Source organism: Hyperoodon ampullatus (genome assembly GCF_949752795.1).
Source record: "Hyperoodon ampullatus genome assembly, chromosome: 5".
Taxonomy (NCBI): Eukaryota; Metazoa; Chordata; class Mammalia; order Artiodactyla; family Ziphiidae; genus Hyperoodon; species Hyperoodon ampullatus.
The window spans coordinates 131,607,897-131,629,730 of record NC_136918.1 but is presented as its reverse complement, the minus strand read 5'-3'; positions in this window follow the sequence as shown (position 1 = coordinate 131,629,730).

The following is a 21,834-nucleotide window of genomic DNA, read 5'->3' as shown; positions in this document are numbered from 1 at the left end:
CTTTGCAAGCACACATAGACATCAAAGTTTAAAAAATAGATATTTTTCTTTTTCAATCACATGGTACAGAACACTGGGATATTAACCAATTATCGTTTAAAGCATTGAGACAAACGAAAGTTTCTTTCTCTTTTTCAGAAATAAAAAGTCTGTCCTAATTACTTTTACTGTCTACATTTGGTTGAAGAGTGATGGCCTTCTGGTCGTCTGAAAATACAAGTTCAGTTTTTAAAGTTCACGCGGGATGCAACTTTGTTGCCCATCTATGCGGTGTTTAAAGTGTATGGCTTTCTCTTCAGTCAACAATTTAGAATATCTGTACTAAAAACTCCTCTCAAAATATTAAATTATTACTTAATTATTATGTAGATTTTCTCACAGATTCATTTAAGAAATCAGATATTCAAGAGTTAGTCTAATGGCCATATTAACTAAGCATTCTCCTAGATCCCATAAACTTCATTAATGAATTACAGTAGATACATAGAAGTTCCTGATCCATATTGTCTCAAATGTTGCAAAATGCGCTGTACTTTGTATAAAGATGTTCGGTTCATGCATTGTTTATTTGAACTACATTTGTGTTTTTGCTAAAACCAGTATTGAAAACATTAGTCTTTGTGTTATCAAAAGTTTCTTTTAGATAACCACCACCTTCCTCCCCGTGGTTAGTTTCTTGGGGGAAAAAACAAAACAGAACAAAACAAAAACCAGCTACATCTCAGTAATGAATTTTCATGATTTCTGTTGTCAGACAAAGAAAACAATGTAGACCTGTGTGCTCTCTTTTACCTTGGCTTCCAAAAGAATTATAGGCAAATTTAGTGACAGATTGTAATACTCTGCTCACGCCAAGCACATATTTATGTTTATCCCTGGTCCTTTTTTTTTTTGGTACGCGGGCCTCTCACTGTTGTGGCCTCTCCCGTTGTGGAGCACAGGCTCCGGACGCTCAGGCTCAGCGGCGATGGCTCACAGGCCCAGCCGCTCCGCCACCAGGGAAGTCCCATTTCCTTTTTTTAATGCATTTGTTTATTACAGTATTTCATTAACAGCTACATACAGGATCCTACACCAAACTTTCTTTTTAAGTTTGGTGAAAAACAGCTACATACAGAATCTGCCAGACATCATCAAGTCTGGCAGAACAACTTTGGATCATCATAGTCAGGAAGGAAGTAGGTTTGGTGATGTATCTCATGGACATCATTTGCTGATGTCTTTTCATGGATGTCTTTCATAATTTCCCGCAAAAAAAAATTATTTTCACAGATATTTTACACAAAGTTTAAGATGTCTGCTCAGATCTCTTCGTTGACTAATATTCTTGATAAAAAATCCAGTTGCACATATGGCATTGGGATGCCTGTGATGTTTGTACAGCTGTCTTCTTTTGTCATTCAGAAATCCACTTAAACCTGAATTCTCCAAAAATACCTTTTTCAAACGGCAAAACTAAAATAGATATTTTTTGTAACATCTCTTCATTTTAAATTTCTGCATGGAGCTAATCATTGTCCAATACTTTTGTTTGTTTACTTATTTACCTATTTACTTGTATAGTCACCAATCCTCAGTTCCCATCCCATATTCAAATGAAATGTTAAATACTTGAAGGCTGGATCTTTTTATATGGTTAACTTATATATTCCTGGCATCTAGAAGAGTCCCTGACAAGAAGAAAAGACTCAATAACTATTTGTTAAACTGTGAAATCAATAAAAGGTGGTTATTAGGGAAATAATAGTGGAGGTGAGTTCCATCTCAGAGACAATGTATAAAGAGGACCTGAACAATGGCAGCAATTGTTATTTTCCTTTTCTATAACTTCTACTACATTTTTATTACTTTTCTCAGTAATCTACTTACGATTGCATGTGAAACTTAATCATAACAGTCAATTAAGTTGTTCTCATAAGTTATGATAATATTTAGCTTTATAGATTGGGCAATTAGGATGATTGGATGGGGAAGACTGAGTCATGAATCTTAGACATAAGTCCATTTGGGCAATCAGGAAACAGTACTTAGGTGATGTGGGTTCAGAAAATAAATTATAGTATCACAGTGTATGTGCTTTTAAGTTGTCCTGATACAAAGTAATAAGCAAATGGAGAACATGGACACTGAGTGAGTGAGATCAACATGTTCTGGGAGGCAGGCAGTGAGGAAACATCAAGGACATCTCTCTGTAGGTCACTTGTTTCTGTGCAGGAGGTCAAGACAGGGACAACACAAGACAGAGTGTTGGAGGAAGATGAAGGAACAAGACAGGATCACATTTCTCAGAGCTGAGACAACTAAGTATTTCCCATTCATTTGCAAGCCCACAGCAGCTGATTCTTCCAACATTGAGCTGGAACTCACATGAGATATTTTAAGAAGAGATTCTGGAATCAATTAATGACTTGTATACTTACTAACTGGATACTTTGGGCCCATTACTTTAGTTTTCCAAACCTTAGTTTCTTCATTCCTAAAATGGAATGACATCTACCTCATTAGATTGTTGGGAGAATTAAAGATCATCTACGGAAAGAACTCAATCCAAAGCCTGCTCTTTGGTAAATACTATATGAAGTGTCACTTTGATGATTATTAATCTTTCAGGACATAGTCAATCTCAAGAACTGGAGAGGCCTGAGGCAGAGAATTTGTGTCATGTTCGGCAGCTGTGAGGACTTTAAGCTGCAGAGAATTGGGCCTCTTTGGGCTGCATGCTCCTTTAAAGTCCCTAGAATGAATTTGGCTAAGACCTTCACGCTTCAGGGAAGCAGTCCAATGTAGGGTGTTAACACACACATTAGAGCTATTTTATTTTTCAATTATTGATCCCTGTCAAAATTGCAGAAAAGATGTATCTGAAGATCAAAATGTAAACAGTACCTATTAAAATAATTTGTCATAAAACATAGGATAATTTGAAGCCAAGATTTTTAGGCATTGGCAGACCTTGGAAAGAAATGTATTACCTACTAAAAGACATCCTAGAGTGGAAGTTGAGTGATTTTGGTTTAACATCAAGATTTCATTATTCTGGGGGACCTTCAAGATGGCGGAGGGGTAGGAAGTGGAGACCACCTTCCTCCCAACAAATACACCAGAAATACATCTACATATGGAACAACTCCTACAGAACACATACTGAACAATAGCAGAAGATCTCAGGCCTCTCAAAAGGCAAGCAACTCCCCCATGTGCCTGGGTAGAGCAAAAGAAAAAAAGAAAAAACAGAGACAAAAGAATAGGGACGGGACCTGCACCAGTGGGAGGGAGCTGTGAAGGAGAAAAGGTTTCCCCACACTAGGAGCCCCTTCACGGGTGGAGACTGCGGGTGGCGAAGGCGGGGAGCTTCGGAGCCGCGGAGGAGAGCACAGCAACAGGGGTGCAGAGGGCAAAGCGGAGAGATTCCTGCACAGAGGATCGGTGCCGACCGGCACTCACCAGCCCGAGAGGCTTGTCTGCTCACCCGCCGGGGCGGGCGGGGCTGGGAGCTGAGGCTCAGGCTTCAGTCGGAGCACAGGGAGAGGACTGGGGTTGGCGCTTGAAAACAGCCTGAAGGGGGTTAATGCACCACGGCTAGCCGGGAGGGAGTCCAGGAAAAAGTCTGGAGCTGCCGAAGAGGCAAGAGACCATTGTTTCGGTGTGCGTAAAGAGAGGGGGTTCAGAGCACTGCCTAAACGAGCTCCAGAGAAGAGCGCGAGCTGCGGCTATCAGCGCGGACCCCAGAGACGGGCATGAGACGCTAAGGCTGCTGCTGCCACCAAGAAGCCTGTGTGTGAGCACAGGTCACTGTCCATGTCCCCCTTCCGGGGAGGCTGTGCTGCCCGCCACTGCCAGGGTCCGGGGATCCAGGCACAACTTCCCTGGGAGAATGCACGGCTCGCCTCAGGCTGGTGCAACGTCACGCCGGCCCCTGCCACCACAGGCTCGCCCCGCCTCCGTGCCCCTCCCTCCCCCGCCCCGGCCTGAGTGAGCCAGAGCCCCGAATCAGCTGCTCGCTCCTTTAACCCCCTCCTGTCTGAGCGAAGAACAGATGCCCTCAAGCTACCTACATGCAGAGGCAGGGCCAAGTCCAAAGCTGAACCCCGGGAGCTGTGCAAAAAAAGAAGAGAAAGGGAAGTCTCTCCCAGCAGCCTCAGAAGCAGCGGATTAAATCTCCACAATCAACTTGATGTACCCTGCATATGTGGAATACATGAATAGACAACAAATCTTCCCAAAATTGAGGAGGTGGACTTTGGGAGCAACTGTAGACTTGGGGTTTGCTTTCTGCTTCTAATTTGTTTCTGGTTTTATGTTTATCACAGTTTGGTATTTAGAGATTATTATCATTGGTAGATTTGCTTATTGATTTGGTTGCTCTCCTCCTTTATATATATATATATATATATATATATATATATATATATATATATATATATATAATATTTGTTGTTTTTTTTTTCTCCTTTCGAGAGTGTGTATGTGTATGCTTCTTTGTGTGATTTTGTCTGTATAGCTTTGCTTTTACCATTTGTCCGAGCCTTCTCTCTGTCATTTTCATTTTTTTTTGGTATAGTTTTTAGCATTTGTTATCATCAGTGGATTTGTTTGTTGGTTTGTTTGCTCTCTTCTTTATGTCTTTTATTACTTTTCTATTTTTTTATTTTTAATAATATATTTTTTAGAATTTTTTAAATAATAACTATTTTATTTTTTCTTTCTTTCTTTCTTTCTTTTTCTCCCTTTTTTTCTGAACCATGCAGCTGACAGTCTTCGTGCTCTGGCCAGGTGTGAGGCATGAGCTTCTTAGGTGGGAGAGCTGAGTTCAGGACATTGGTCAACAAGAGACCTCCTGGCGCCCTGTAATATCAAATGGAAAAAGCTCTCCCAGACCTCTCCATCTCAACACTAAGACCCAGTTCCACTCAATGACTAGCAAGCTCCAGTACTGGTCATCCCATGCCAAACAACTAGCAAGACAGGAACAAAACCCCACCCATTAGCAGAGAGGCTGCCTAAAATCATAATAAGGTCACAGACACCCCAAAACACACCACTGGATGCAGTCCTGCCCACCAGAAAGACAAGATCCAGACTCATCCACCGGAACACAGGCACTAGTCCCCTGTGCCAGGAAGCCTACACAGCCCATTGAACCATCCAGAAAGTAAGCACAGAGGGAACTTACCTCAACATAATAAAGGCCATAGATGACAAACCCACAGCCAACGTTGTTCTCAATGGTGAAAAACTGAAAGTATTTCCACTAAGATCAGGAGCAAGACAAGGTTGCCCACTCTCACCACTATTATTCAACATAGTTTTGGAAGTTTTAGCTACAGCAATCAGAGAAGACAAAGATATAAAAGGAATCCAAATCAGAAAAGAAGAAGTAAAACTGTCACTGTTTGCCATTGACATGATAATATACATAAAGAATCCTAAAGACACTACCAGAAAACTACTAGAGCTAATCAATGAATTTTGCCAAGTAGCAGGATACAAAATTAATGCACAGAAATCTCTTGCATTCCTATACACTAATGATGAAAATTCTCAAAGAGAAATTAAGGAAACACTCCCATTACCACTGCAACAAAATGAATAAAATACCTAGGAATAAACCTACCTTAGGAGACAAAAGACCTGTATGCAGAAAACTGTAAGACACTGATGAAAGAAATTAAAGATGATACAAACAGATGGAGAGATATACTATGTTCTTCGGTTGGAAGAATCAACACTTTGAAAATGATTATACTACCCAAAGCAATCTACAGATTCAATCCAATCCCTATCAAACTACCAATGGCATTTTTCACAGAATTAGAACAAAGAATTTCACAGTTTGTATGGAAGCACAAAAGGCCCCGAATAGACAAACTAATCTTGAGAAAGAAAAACGGAGTTGGAGGAATCAGGCTTCCTGACTTCAGACTCTACTACAAAGCTACAGTAAACAAGGCAGTATGGTACTGACACACAAAAAAGAAATATATATCAATGGAACAGGATAGAAAGACCAGAGGTAAAACCACACACATATGGTCACCTTATCTTTGATAAAGGAGGCAAGAAGATATAATGGAGAAAACAGCCTCTTTAATAAGTGGTGCTGAGAAAACTGGACAGCTACATGTAAAGGAGTGAAATTAGAACACTTCCTAGCACCGTATACCAAAATAAATCCCAAATGGATTAAAGACCTAAACGTAAGGCCAGACACTATAAAACTCTTAGAAGAAAACATAGGCAGAATACTCTATGACATAAATCACAGCAAGATCCTTTTTGACCCACCTCCTAGAGAAATAGAAATAAAAACACAAGTAAAAAAATGGGACCTAATGAAACTTAAATGCTTTTGCACGGCAAAGGAAACCATAAACAAGACCAAAAGACAACCCTCAGAATGGGAGAAAATATTTGCAAATGAAACAACTGATAAAGGATTAATCTCCAACATTTACAAGCAGCTCATGCTGGTCAATATCAAAAGCACAAACAACCCAATCCAGAATGGGCAGAAGATGTAAATAGACATTTCTCCAAAGAAGATATACAGCTTGCCAACAAACACATGAAATGATGCTCAACATCACTAATCATTAGAGAAATACAAATCAAGACTACAATGGGTCATCACCTCACACCAGTCAGAATGGTCAGCATTAAAAGTCTACAAACAATAAATGCTGGAGAGGGTGTGGAGAAAAGGGAACCCTCTTGCCCTGTTGGTGGGAATGTAAATTGATACAGCCACTACGGAGAACAGTATGGTTGTTCCTTAAAAAAACTAAAAGAAGAACTACCATATGACCCAGCAATCCCACTACTTGGCATATACCCTGAGAAGACCATAATTCAAAAAGAAACATGTACCTCAATGTTCATTGCAGCACTACTTACAATAGCCAGGATATGGAAACAAGCTGTGTCCATCGACAGATGAATGGGTAAAGAAGATGTGGCACATATATACAATGGACTATTACTCAGTCATAAAAAATGAAATTTAGTTATTTGTAGTGAGGTGGATGGACCTAGAGACTGTCATACAGAGTGAAGTAAGTCAGAAAGAGAAAAGCAAATACTGTATACTAACACATATATATGGAATCTTAAAAAAAAAAAAGTTCTGAAGAACCTAAGGGTAGAACAGGAATAAAGACGCAGACGTAGAGAATGGACTTGAGGACACAGGGAGGGGGAAGGGTAATTTGGGATGAGGTGAGAGAACTTCATGGACATATATACACTACCAAATGTAAAATAGATAGCTAGTGGGAAGCAGCCACATAGCACAGGGAGATTAGCTCTGTGCTTTGTGTCCGACTAGAGGGGTGGGATAGGGAGGTTGGGAGGGAGGCACAGAAGGGAGGGTATATGTGGATATATGTATACATATAGCTGATTCACTTTGATACACAGCAGAAACTAACACACCATTGTAAAGCAATTATACTCCATTAAAGATGTTAAAAAAAGATAAAAGAAATTTCATTATTCTTGGATGGGGGATATCAATAATTATACTCTTTCAAAATATTTCATAGCATTATTTCTTTTTCAATGCCTCCCACTAAAGTAATTATAAACTAACTCTATTTCTTAAAAAAAAAAGAAACTTTAAACTAAAAGCAGACATAATTGAATTTTGATCAAAAGTAATTTTCTAAGCAATGGGGTATTGCTTAATAACTTCCTCTAGAGAATTTATGAAAACACAATTTTATACTGTGATCCAAGAAATCAATTTCAAACTAATTGAGAAAATTTTGACCATGACAAATTTTCAGTTCAAGTAAGGAGGAAAAATTAATTGATTTAAACAATTTTATAATTCAAAGGAGAAAAAGTAATAATTAGCAAAATCACATGAATACTTCTTTAAAAGGTAAAATTAAACCTCTTTCTTGATGATATAAAATCAAAAGTACATTTACCACTTCAAAAAGTCCTATAAGGCATAATTAAAGGAAATGATATACTCATTAAAACTGATAAAATAGTACTTCCCCTTTTTGTTTTCATTATGTTTTATGGCATGAATTAAGGATTCTTGTTATTAGGGTTTGGGAGAAAAATATATATTCTGTATACAAAAGATGACATATCTATGCTGATTATCTAATTTCTCAACTTTAAGAGCACTTTATTATCATTAAAACACTGCATTATGTATCCAAATTGCAGCTGGGGAAGTTGCTCAGTAGCAAAAGATTGATTTAGTTATTGTCACTATTCAGGGGCAATCCATGGAGTTTCATAGATGACTTCATTAGGAAATGTTTGGGAAGCCTGAATTCCCTTGGCCTTGAAGCACTGCACAGTGAACCAAACATGTGAAAGTGAGGGCACAGTTGGAGCCACTAGTGTGTTCTTGGTGAGAACATTTTCAGCATTTCTCCAAGTGGGTGTTTCAGGTGTTGATGGAAACATGAATTTTCAGATACATTCACAGAGAGAAATGAGATATTTTGACTGAGATATATAATCCTGTCTTGCTTTGTAGCAAAAAGGCAGTAAAGTGTTTCTTCAGGGTCAAGTAACAGAAAAGTCATCAGTTAGTGGAAGGCAAGGCGTTCATGCAGCAACAGAACAGAGTGGACAGAATGTGAATTAGGCTGAAGTCAAGGAATACAAAGGAAAACAACAACAGCCACACAAGACTGGAAGGACTAGTGTCCTGTGCCCATGGACTACATTACAAAAGAAGATATTACTAACATTGACGGATTCAGGACCATCTAAAGTACAAACAAATAAAGGTCTCCTGCCAGAGGAGTTTGCTATACTTTAATTTGTTTTCCTTAGAGAAATCTTGATTTCTAAATGGATTTTGAAAATGCAAAGAATGTCCTTTGCCTTCAACACTTGCAAAAAATCTATGATACTGTAAGGAGAGAGAGCCTTTCTGACACACATGCAGCTTGTCAGTACATAGCTACTGGTACAAAGCAAGAATCAGCAGGGCAACACTGGGAAACTTGACCTGTGGAGATGTTAGTGTCTGTTTGATTCACTACAATGAAAACTCCTTCATTGGCTGTTTTTTTCCCCTTTGATTTTCCATGGCTTCTAAATTACACAGCAAACAATTATGGGCATATAATATATGCCAGAATCTATACTAGAGATTCAGATTTGAAAGACACATCTCCCCAAAGGTAATTTCAAAGAGAATTGTAGGAAATTAAGTCATATTACTGCTCTCAAGTAGATAATACATTGGTAGCCGCTGACATTAGTTGTAAAGAGAAAAATTGTTAAAAAGGAATACGATTGCTTATAGTGAAATTGTGATTCTATAGTGAAACTGTTAATCTTATTGCTTATTTTATTGTTCTGGTCTTAGATTATAATAATAATAATAGCAAGATAGAGATAAGGATTTTTTTCCTCTTTTTTCTAAACCTTTAACACAATGAGGTAGTCTGCTTTTTTCATTTGAAGAAACTCAAAGCTTTTATAAAGCTCCCCTCTAAAAAAATAAAATTAAATTAAATTAACATGTAATGTAGCTTTTAATTTGATTTTGATAGCACAGACCTAAATCATAAGAATATTACTAAAATGTACAAGGGATAAACTACAGTATTCTTTTTTATCTTTTAAAAAGACATTGCCAAGGTGATTTGCATAATTGAAATTCTATATTTATAACTACAGATGTGCCACAAAATCCATGCTAGCAGCCAGATTGTTAAAACTCTAACCGTTTCATGAAAGGGAAGGTTTGCCCAAATTCTCACTGGTTCCCACATAAATAAAGCTGTTTTGGGAAACAGAGAATAGAAAGATCTTTTTATTTCAAAGCACCTGTAAAGAAATAAAGCATTATAAAAGAAAAAAAATGGTCAAATAGAATATATGAAGACCAAAAAAATTAAATAATCTGCTACTATTAGCCTTTGATATTTATAAATATTGGAACATCTTTATATTTTAGCTTGCTTTATTTAGAAATCAATTTAAGGAGTCATTAAGAAATATAAGGTTTAACCTATTACAGTTGGATTTTTATTTGTGGCCTTGGCAGCTTTAACGTCTGTATGTTATGGATATGATTCCATGCACACAATATTTTTAAAAAGCATATTGAAGTCCTTTATTTGCCAAGTACAATTTGATTGTAGAGTGTCCAAGTCATTTTTCTTTGGGCCCATTCAGTCTTCAATGCCATTTCTAAGAAAGGAAGAAAGCTTGCAGATACAGAGTCCACTGAATTGATAGTGAAAACAATCTTTTAGAATTTTTGACACAATTTTGCTTTTATCTTAAAGTAAAAGTGACTAGTTTAGCTCTCGGTAACATACTTTAATAATTATTTTCAATGTGCCATAAAGTCAGATTTTTAGTTCTTTAATATATTAAAAAGAAGAATTAAAAATAGACCAACCTTAGTAGAGCATTATTTTTCATTTTAGAAACCTAAGTACCTGTAATGAGTGTTATGTGTTGAATTTTGTCTCCAATACAAAGATATGTGGATGTCCTAACTCCCAGTACCTCAGACGGTGACCTTATTTAGAAATAGGGTCATTGAAGATGTCATTAGTTAACTTAAGATGTAATTGGTTAATTTAATGTGAGTTAATCCAATATGACTGATGTCCTCATAAGAGAAAAGACACAAGGGAGGAGACACAGAGGGAAGGCAGCCTTATAAGAAGAGGAGAGAAACACATGTGAAGACACATAGACACACAGATACTAAGAGAAGATGGTCACATGAAGACAGAGGCAAAGATTGGAGTTTGCTGCCATAAGCCAAGGATTTACGACTTTAGGATTAAGGACTACTAGTAGCTGGAATAGGCAAGGAATGATCCTCCCCCAGACGATTTGGAGTTAACATACCGACAGTCACCTTAATTTTGGACTTTTAGCCTCCTGAGTTGTGAGGTAGTAAATTTCAGTTGTTTTAGCCCCCTAGGTTGAGGCCATTTGTTACATTGACCTAGGATACTATTACAGTGACTCTGACAAATGTTCAAATTTTATTAATACAGCCATTCAAGAAGATATTCCTTGGCGATCTGCCCAAGGACACACAGTCACCAGCTGTTACCTCCTCTACCATCATCAAGCAATTTTGTGGCTAGAATCCTTACTTATCAAACAAGCAATTGTTTATCTTTACTCTCTTTGCTTTCCTTTTGCTTTAGAGGTAATCATACACATTCTTCCTCTTCATTTATCTCTCAATATTTTTCTTCCTTATCTTCCATTATCATTATCATCTTCATCATGACAAGACTTGAGTCCTATCTTTGTCAACCCTATCTTAGATTGATAACTCCAAAATCATGCGGCCATCGAGAGATTAAATAAGATTCATAGGAGGTAGTAGGATGTTAATTTCCCACTCTTGCCACCAGAGTATTTGTAGGTGAATCCATAAGCATGCAAATTATGGAAATGTGATCATGTCATTTTTGAGATTTAAAGCTCATCTTAAGTTACATTCAAATCAATGACATTTTCCATTTGGTAGGAAAAAAATTCTTTATTCTCTTTTCTTCAGTGTCTACCACCAAAAGTTTAATGTAAGTAGCTGCTCCAAACAGTTCTGTGCTCACTGACCTCCTTTGTCTGATGAAGAGAATAAGGTCTTTTTGAGATAATTGGTGTGGTTTCAGGGGTTAAACATTCCTGCCTATTGAGGAATGCATTAGATAGTGTGAAGACTAAGCTGTTAAACAAAGCAGCCCCAAAATACAGGATTTAAAGGAAACATAAGTTTATTGCTCACTCACTGTTTACTTCAGCAGTAAACAATGTAGATTGGAAGATGGCTCTGGTCTATGCAGTCGCTTAGTGTCCACGGTTTTCTCATTTTTTTTTTGTTTTCTCCCTCCTGGTGCATGATCCTCATCTGAATGTTCAAAGCTATGTTTCTTACAAGGGGCAGATGAAGGTATATGGAGGATCATATTCCTGATTATCTAACATTCAGATATAGAATTAGAACTCATCACATCTGCTCATATCTCACTGACAAAAACTTAATTACATGACCCATATGACTACATTAGCTTCAAGAGGACTATGAAATATGGACTTTCCCTGGGCAGGCATGTTTCTAATTAAAACTTTCATACAGAGGAAGGTGAGAAAGAATTTCAGTGAACAGTAGCAGTCTCTTCCAAAGAGATGTTATCAATATAAACTGAAATATGTGTTTTCTATCAGGAACTTGAATGACTTAACAGTATATTTAGAGCCTACAAAAGACATTGAAACAATTTCTAGTTATAGTAATACTGGCATTAAAGATGTCATGCTATCCCTTCTCAATATTAGTACCATTTAAACATTTTTGAAAACAAAATTTGATATCCAATTTTAAGATTAAATTAGCTTCCATTTGAAAGGATCCTGAAAAATAATATGGCAAGTAAATTGGGTACCATTTACTAAATTTGTTAAAAGGACAAATTAGGAAAGCAAAGTCTATGGATTTTACTAGAACATCTCTTCTGAGATCATTAGAGAATATTTAGGATTGCAGGAGAGATTGCAGTGTGTGTCTTCTTGCCCCACACTGGTTAAGAGAGAAAGAGAGAAATGAGAGAGAGAGAGAACCTCACGTAACAAAATAAATTTATTAAGAAGTGGAGAGGTACAAGAGCAGCAATGAATCTGGTTTGCTAAAGAAATAAATTTGGAGGTCACAGAAAAATCCTGTTCTTGTGTATGATAATTTCTCTACTCCCTCTCTTCGCTCAGTGGATTCCTTTTTTGGTTCCAGAAACTACCACTTTTGATTAGTACATTAATTCCCATCATGAAGTTTCTAGTGTCCATGTTTTCTATTCTCTCTTGGCTCAATAAAGCAGCTGCTAGCAAGCTTTGCAAATTATATCACGTATTATTTTGGGTTTATTTCATTAGACAAACTGCTTCCTAAAAAGTGTTTCATGCTATATCTACATTTTGAAAATCAAATTAAATTTGTATTGATTCAGGATTTTGTTAGCTGTTGTTTTTATGTGTTGTTTTTCTCCTGAGTAATTTATGGTGTTCCTAAGGGTGCTCTGGAATATCACAAAAATAAGGTTGGAAATTGTCACTCTCACAGGATTAAAATTGCAGTTATGATCAGTGCATTCCTCCAAGCCCAGGCAGAAAAAAGGTAACAGCCATAATTTGGGCTTCTAAATTCTTCCATTGTATTTGCAGAGATCTCATCATGAAGTATTTCTCTGAGACATCACACTGTGAAACCATTTTCTCAGGTAGTATGAAAACACTAAGTTTCGTCATAATAATGGCCATCAGTGATGACAAGAAACTTAATCATCAAAGAGATTCAATTGTGTCATTTACACTCTATTTACTAAAATAAGAAAGAAGATTGTACTGTTCCAGAAAATAAAATTAACTACCAGGAAGGCCAAACAAAAAAACAAATAAACAAATATTTCAGGATTACTCTTAATCTAAAAGCTAAGTTTGTCAGCATACCCTTGTGGAAAATGTTCCAGGTATATCCACTTGTCCTTCTCCTTCATTGTGGGCAGATCTGACTTTGAATGGCCAGTGCACCTATGCTTCTTTGCCTGTGTATCCCCTCTGGTCTCCTGAGCTTATTCTATCTACAGGCAAAACTAAACCAGACCGTGTAAGTGCTAAGCAAGCCCTTGGGGACAAAAATAAATGTCCCAGCAGCAACCCTCTTGGTAATAGAACTCCCTAGTTGTATTCTATGCTTTTCTCAGAGTTCCTCTGGAAGACTAAGCAACTTGTTTCCTAATATACCATATGGCCAATCCACTTCTCCTTTTTACCAGTCCACTTTCCTACTAGTAGGACCTGGGATCACCTCCCAAACTTCTTAGATTCTAATCCTTTACCCAAGGTAAGATTCTGTGGGAATGGAAACCAAGACCAAGCCCAACCACCGAGCATTCTGGTAAATCAATGTTTATTATTCTTTTCCATTCAGAGATCTGTTTTCCTTAGCCCTGTGTTAACCTAGCATAACTGCCACAAGTGATGACTAAACTACCAAGATGACAAAGTCCTAAAAGACCATTTAACTCCCCCTGCTCTCCATTTTATAGATGAGGAAACTGAAGTAGAGAGATTATTTTTTTTCTCGGGTCGTGGAACATAGTGGTGAAGAACACAGGGTCAAGTAATTTCTTTACTTGGTTTGAATCTTAGCTTCACCTACTTGTTAGCATTTAGCTTAATAGATTTAAGCTATTAACATAATAGATATGTTAGCATATCTATCCACAGCAGTAAGAGGCCCATGTACCGCAATAAAACCCCAAAAAACAAAAAACAAAAGACTGGATAAGCATGAGATGAACAATCATAGGAAGAGAAGTGTTTTATATAGAGAGAGACAATATAGAGGTCAATAATAGTATACAAACATAAATCTAGACTATAGAACATTACATTCTGAAGAGTACAGGTTCATGAGTTATACTACTTCTATTGAATCCTGGCTCCACATTTCATTGGCTAAGTGATTTTGGGTAGTTTGCTTAACTTTTTCTTGCTGCCAAATCCTCATCTGAAAAATGCAGATAATAATAAAATGATAGGACCTAGCTCAGATGATCCAAAGGGATATAAAGTAACCAGTGCCTACTAAACTCAATAAGCATTAATTTTCGTTATTATTATTGGCAAAGTAGCCGCGGTGGAGAAATCCCATGTTCAAAACTCTCCCCATCATGCATCATACACCATCAGTAGTGGTGGAAAATAACATCTAAATCCATATCTAAGGTGTAATTACTACAACAAATTAAAAACTCCCTTCCTTCCATTGTTATACTAACAAATTCATTCTCCTCAACATGTTTTTTCTCATTTAATATGGCATAAAGTATAGTTTATTTTGAAGCATTTCTTTTCCTTTCTGACACAGAGTAGAACAACTGTTTTATGTGTTTCCTCTGCTTAATAAATGGAGCCCTTTAATCTTAAGATTGTGCTTGATTAGGAGAATCAAAACTGTAAAACCTGACATATAATAGCAAGGTGCAACTTAAAAGTTAAATACACCATGTAAATTCAGGATATGCTCATGGTAAACATTTTTTGATAATTAAAAAAATGTCAATAAGTGGACAAGCAGCAGTGAATATAGAATGAGTTAGCACAGATATATCTTTCATTCTCTAATGAATGAATTCCTTATTCCTGGCATCTCTATTGCTTATTCAATACTCTTGGTTCCCCATATTCATATATTTTTAAAGTATCATTTTTTTGAAATTTACCTTAATGTTGTAAACACACTTCACATGCAAAAGACTGCAATTGAGACTAGGAAAGTGTAGAATGCTTCCTCAAATTTATTTTCCATACTCTTTTAATAAGAACAGGCTCAGGAGAGACATAAAAATAAAATTATTGACTCATCTGAAATTAAAAGATCCTCACTGTGTTTTCTTCAAGAAATGTAGCATGACTCTTGTTAACTAATGATTTTCCAATTTTAATTACATTAAATTCTATCATCCTAAATTCCTGCTGTCATTTTAATTAAAAGGAAATATCTCATTTTCTGTGCAGAAAGCCTGTTTTGGTGCAGTTAAACTATTTCCATATAATCTTCCAGAGGTGTTTTGCATTTTAAAGTCAGTGATTTTTTTTTTAACTGAAAGATTAAAATTAAAATGCTTAAAATTCCTTGCAGGTGGTATGTAAGATAAGACACATATACTTGCTAGAGTACTTAATCCAGTGGAGGGAGAAAATACCCTCAGATGTACATATTGCTAAAACATAAATACGTAGGCTAGTGCAACCAAGTATTGATATTTAAAAAAATTTTTTTTCTTGTGAACAGATACAAAATCTTAAACATGTTTTTGAGAATATGCAACATCCTGTGTGGGGAGACACTATCAGTGGTCTTCCAAATAGTTTTTGTCCCTTCCTCCTCATTAAGACATTACAAACTCTGTTCAACTACTTAGGGTGCTTATTTTTCAAATTTGATGATGACATTCTGTGATGGCAGATTGGATATCCCATAGGACTGTGACTGCATGGTTTCATTCAATAGATATATTTTAAGCAATTAGCATTAACAAAATATGTAAGCAGGAAATAGAATAAAAGGATACAAACTAGGAAAATAAATGTTCCCTTTTTCTCAGGCAAAATAAAACTGAGTGAACATAGTGTAAGATGAATGATCAGAATCAGATGTGTTTTATAGAGAAAGAGAAAATATAGAGATCATGGACAGTACACAGACATACAACTAAACCCCAGATTATGCATTTGTTCATTTATCCCTTCTCAAGTGTACTTACAAAATACTTTTTGAACACCTGATATAGTTAAATCATATTGTGCGTGTTGGTAATACAAAGACTAATAAACTTTGATTAGCATAATAGAGATACAATATGTTTGAAATTACCTTAATATGGTGTAGCACATGATAAGTGGAACTAAAAAACCAGGGGTAAAATTATTTTGTTTTGGGTGCCTATATGGGAGAGATTATTTCAACCTGGGAAGTCCAGGGCTGTTTCATAAAAAAAGTATGGTTTGAAAATAAAATAAGTTTTTCACTAAATAATTATGTTTTTCCTGCCTAATATAAGTCTAACCTAAGTTCTAGCATTAAATAAAAAATATTAGTCATGCCCCTCAGGGACTCAACATCAAATAGAGGAAAAGAGGAGGCTGATATATAATTAATAAGAATATGGTGTGTTTAGTAATAAAATTGAGAAGTGTGACCAGATGCATTGAAATTCACCAAGACCATGACTGGCTACCCAGCGTCATGCCTAAGTGAATGAAGAATGCCCAATTTTCGCATTTTGTAGCATCATTTTGTAGGATCATAGAGGAATAAAGAGAGTTTTTTTTTTTAAAGAAAGGAAAAGAATATGATTAGAAATTGTTATGGGGAGCTGATATTCAGATAAATAGGTATACGTAAGGATGACTTTTAAGAAATTTTAATATGTGAAATGCAATGTAACTCCATTCCCCTGTCTTTCCAATGAAACCTCCATTACATCTAAATTGCTTTTTAAAATTATTTTTGGATTTGAATCTTTTTCTAGGTTCTTTGAAGTGTGGTGAGAAAGACCTCAGATATGTGTTAGGTGAAGGTCATAGCCCTCTAGTGTACAGTAACAGTCAAGTGACTATGTCCTAAAGAGATTTCAAATCAACATGTCCAAAATCAAACTTTTATTTCTGTTCCCCAAAGCTGACGCTCTTGCAGTGTTCCCCATCTCAGTGAAATGTGCAAATGCCAACCTGATTACCTAAACCAGAAGCCTGAGTATTACCTTGACATCTCTTCTCTCCTCACTTACCGAATCCAAATCAGTAAAGGTGCATCCAGACAGCTTAACAGTACATATATCCTATGACTCCATTCACCTCTGCCTACCCCACATGAAATCATACCCCCATCAATTTACTCAAGTACTACTAAATTCACCTCTTACCTGTATCTCCCCCAACCTCATACTCCCCTCCAAGCTGTTTCCCACATTGCAACCATAGTGACCTTGCTGAAACACAAATTTGATCATGTCAGATTTGGAGTAGCTGATGAGGAGAATGAGTGAACTGGCAAGATAGAAGAACCTGGGGACTCTGGATAGAAAATTGGAAACAGAAAAATCTTAAAGAACATTGATCCCAGATCCTTCATTTAACAGGAGGAGTCTGAGGTCCAGTCAGCCAACAAATGCAATTTGCCCAACAGATACACAGGCACAGAGCAAAAGTTTTTCAATCTGTAATCAGGTTTCTTCCTTGTATCCCACATATCTTGGTGTCTAGAACTGTGCTGTCACCCTTTTCACTGACTCTTGAAAAAAAAAATTGTTCTCTTACTTTTCTAATTAACAAAGCACATATAAGATTGGCTTGAGAAAAACAAGAGGCATAAAAATGATTCAGATATTAAGTCCAATAAATGGGCAGTTGGTACCCATGGAGGAGAACCACCTTATACATTCTGGAAATAATGTCAGTGCAAAGCAATCTACTAAGTTTTCTGATTGCATGCAGCCATGAACCAGTTGATGGACTTCAACTGTAGTATAATAAAAGAGACAGCAATGAAGAATAGTTTATATTAATTCCTTACAAACTTTCTCTTTCTTAGAGAATGGGCTGATAGACGCTAAGGTTGTATTTTTATCTGCTACCTTCTGGATATATTATTAGAAAAAATATAGTCACTGAGACAGTAAACCCCATGAAACACAGAATTCACTTGTGCCCCACACTAATGTCACCCATGTCCTTCTTTAGGGAAGGTGGGCTACAAAGTACATGTTCAGTTAATAGCCAGAGCATGAAATAGAATTTTAGTCATTTTGTGATAAAAAAAGAAAAAAAATATCATGTTTCATGATGTCAGATGAAGAAATGGTACAAGAGAATTCTCCCAATAATAAAGAAATCCAGCAAAAGAGTCAAGGTGTAGAGAGGAATGCAATTCCCAAAAGACAAAATGAGATTTTTGTAAACTTTGTTTTCAAAAATCTTTTCTCAGAGTACTTGAGTCAATGTCTTACTTTATCCAAATTGGCTTTCACTTCTGTAACTATCATTAGAGTTGTTGAGCTTTGCTTGTACATGTTGTAGATCCTGTGGTTCCCACGTTTTGTCAAGAACAGTCACCTGAAATATTTCTGTGGTTGAGATATGCAATGAATCTAGCTGGCTACTTTAACACTTCCATGATTCCGTGAGCAGTTTGCTCTGTTTTCTTGCTGGTTCTCATCACTCCTTTCTAAATTTGAATGTGGTTAAGGGAAAAAAGGCAAAATAAAAGTCTATTTTGAGCCACATGACACCCCCATGACTAAATATATACTGTATTTGTGACTTTGGACAGTTTTATCATTGCCACACTCCAGGGCCCAAAAATTGCTGCTACTAAATAAGAAATGTCCATTGTATATTTTTATGGCCTAAATTCACACATTGTTTTATATAATATTTGTATTTTACTGAATGTTTGGATCTCTCTCTCTCTCTCTCTCTTTTCTTTTGATGATAAAAATGGAGTATAAATTCATGCTATATCTTCCTAAAGTTAACCATGACCATTTATATAAGTAGAATAAATATGACTAGGAAATCAAACATGAATGAGACAGGCAGGAACATCTGAATTGATAGGGCCATATATGGTTTCAGAAGTGAGAGAGAAAAGGGAAACCATGATTGTACTCCAATGAAGAAATACAAAGAATAACTTAATTGTTATTTTTGATCTGACTTTGAAGTAAGGCATGTAGCTGATTTAACAAAGCAGCTTATGACCTTAAAATGTTGGGTTCATTTTTGAATCATATACATCTTTTCAGTTCCCCAGAGGAGTCATCATATCTTGTTAAGAATAGAGCAAACATTGGTAAATTAATGGATTAATGAATAAAACTGTATGTTTAGAAGTGGCACAATGTAGTTGGTGAAGTCATGTATAGGAAGACTAAATCTGCTTTGTGATTTAGAACAAAAATACTGGAGCTGCTTAATGACTCAATTTCCCCTCGTACCAACTAGCAAGAGCATAGTCCATTTGAAAAATTATTTTCAATGATGGTTGAGGGTTGTCATGGTACTGTACAGATTTTATATCACTTGTGTAGGGCTGAGCAGAAGAATAAAGGCAGAAGTATCTGGTTCTTGTCAATCATTTGGTTTTTACCACTGAAGTGGTGATGTAAGGCTATAAAGAGAAACTGTCCTGATTCCATAGACACGAGCAGAGTTGGAAGTAGCATCATCATGGTGACTTCAAAAGAGAAAAGTGAGGCCACAGTGTGCTCTTTCCCCAACATCCTGGATAAATTTCCATCTCTACTGCTGTCTGGGTTGCAACAACACATCATAGAGGATTTTCTGTAAGCCATATTTTGACATTCTGCTCTTGTTCATGATGTGCACCAGACAGGAACATATGGCTCCAAGTGTCTGTGGCAGTTGTGTAGAGGACAGAACAGAAAGAGTTGTTTTATGTTGAAAATATAAAAAAGAGGAATATGGAATGCAATGAACTGGCCACTGAAGAACAAAGACCTTCAGTATTTCAAGTTGCCTATTACGGTTGTCAGAGGGAAAAGATGTAGAGAGAGTTAAAACATTGATAATGTCTACTGCTGTGAGAAAAAAATGTTCTCCCTGATTACTGTAGAACTATTCAATGACAAAAATCAATGTTACTCTAAGAAAGTTGGTTCCTTGCTAAGTAATTTTATAAGAATACAGGTACTTTGTAATAGTACTTTACAAAGGAGTTTCTCTTTGAGGATTTCAAAAAATAAACAAAATCAGTTGATAAAATGGTATGGTTCCCCATGTGAATTTTCAGGTCAATAATTTGCACTGTGGTGGGAAGAAATTTGTTTACCTTGCCCTGGGATAAATATCCATCTAACTGGGCTTTTATCTGTTCTTTCTTCATTATGCAGTGAGCTTTTAGAGATCACTTCATATGCCCCAAATATCTGAGTTGCACAGAGTAATGCATTTTCTATTTTCACTCATTTAGGATCTAGTGGCTTTTTTTATGACTGTGGTCACCCTGCTCTCTCCTTTCTATTATGCTACAGATGATTCAAAGGCAATTAGTACACAGGCTTGGGGATGCTTTTAAAATTGACTGGTCATGGACAAATTCAGGACACTTTAATCAAGTAATGTCTTACAACATGCCTGCTTCCTACGTAAGGAGGTATGTTACCTTCCTGAAGTAGGAAATTGCTTGCCATAAAGAAGCAGGCTATCAAATGTGATTCTTGTGACTGTGGTCTACGTTGCTGTGACCAGAACAGTAAGGATAAGATTAATCACACAACTATCAAACGTAATTAATATCTAGTAATTACAAGCTAGCTAAAAAATAAAAGGGTAGGTAAAATATACTAAAAAGATTGAGAAATAGCTAGGGAAATATACTTCCAGGTCCCCTCAGAAAGAGGCAGAGCAAGAATTCAATTATTGTAAGTTAACTGGGGAGTTAATTCAAGGAAAAACCAAGGTATGAGGCAGGAAAAGAGAAGAAGCTGATGAAAGATGCATTACCCACCCAGCAAGTGATCACTGCAGGCAACTGGAACAGAATTCCCTTGGTGAACTTTGAGAGAAACCATAGAACACATTTCAGAGTTCTCCCAATTGAGGGGCTGGTTCCAAGATACAGGACATAGACTTAACTTCTAAACCGTCAAAAAAAAAAAAAAAAAAAAAAAGAAGAAGAAAGGAAAGAAAGAAAGAAGGAAAGAAAAAGAAAAGGGTAAAAAAAAGGCCTCAGGAAGAATTCCAGCTGTTTTCAGGGAGCCAAGTTCACAGGCAAAGGTAAATGCTGAGAGCATATGGGTGGGGCACTGAGAGCATCTGCTACTGCAATATATACTAAAATTTATAAAATAAGTGCTTCTGGATAAAGGTGAAGGATTGAATACATTTCCTCCAGAAAACTCACTAAAACTACAGTGCAGGGACTGGGAGAAAGTGCAATCATTGAGGAGTAGAAACTTATCTGTCTAACAAGAGAACACTAAATATGGAACTATCACTGCTAAAAGGCAAGAGTCAACCTGTTCTTCAGGGTAGAAAAGTCTCATGGCTAGAAGCTAGCAGCCTGGGGTGCCTCCAGGACCTGGAGGACATGGAGAGCTAATGTAGGAAGGATTGCTGGGAAACTCTTTAAGAAGTGGTTACATCCACACCACGGGATAACTTCCTCTCCCCATGACTTTCACATAAAACTGGGGGCATTTCTCTAGAGAGGGTAAAACTCAGTCTCTCTAGATAGCAGGATGCCAGACTTAAAAAGAAGCATAATTAACAGTCTGAACTGGGGGATTAAGTAAA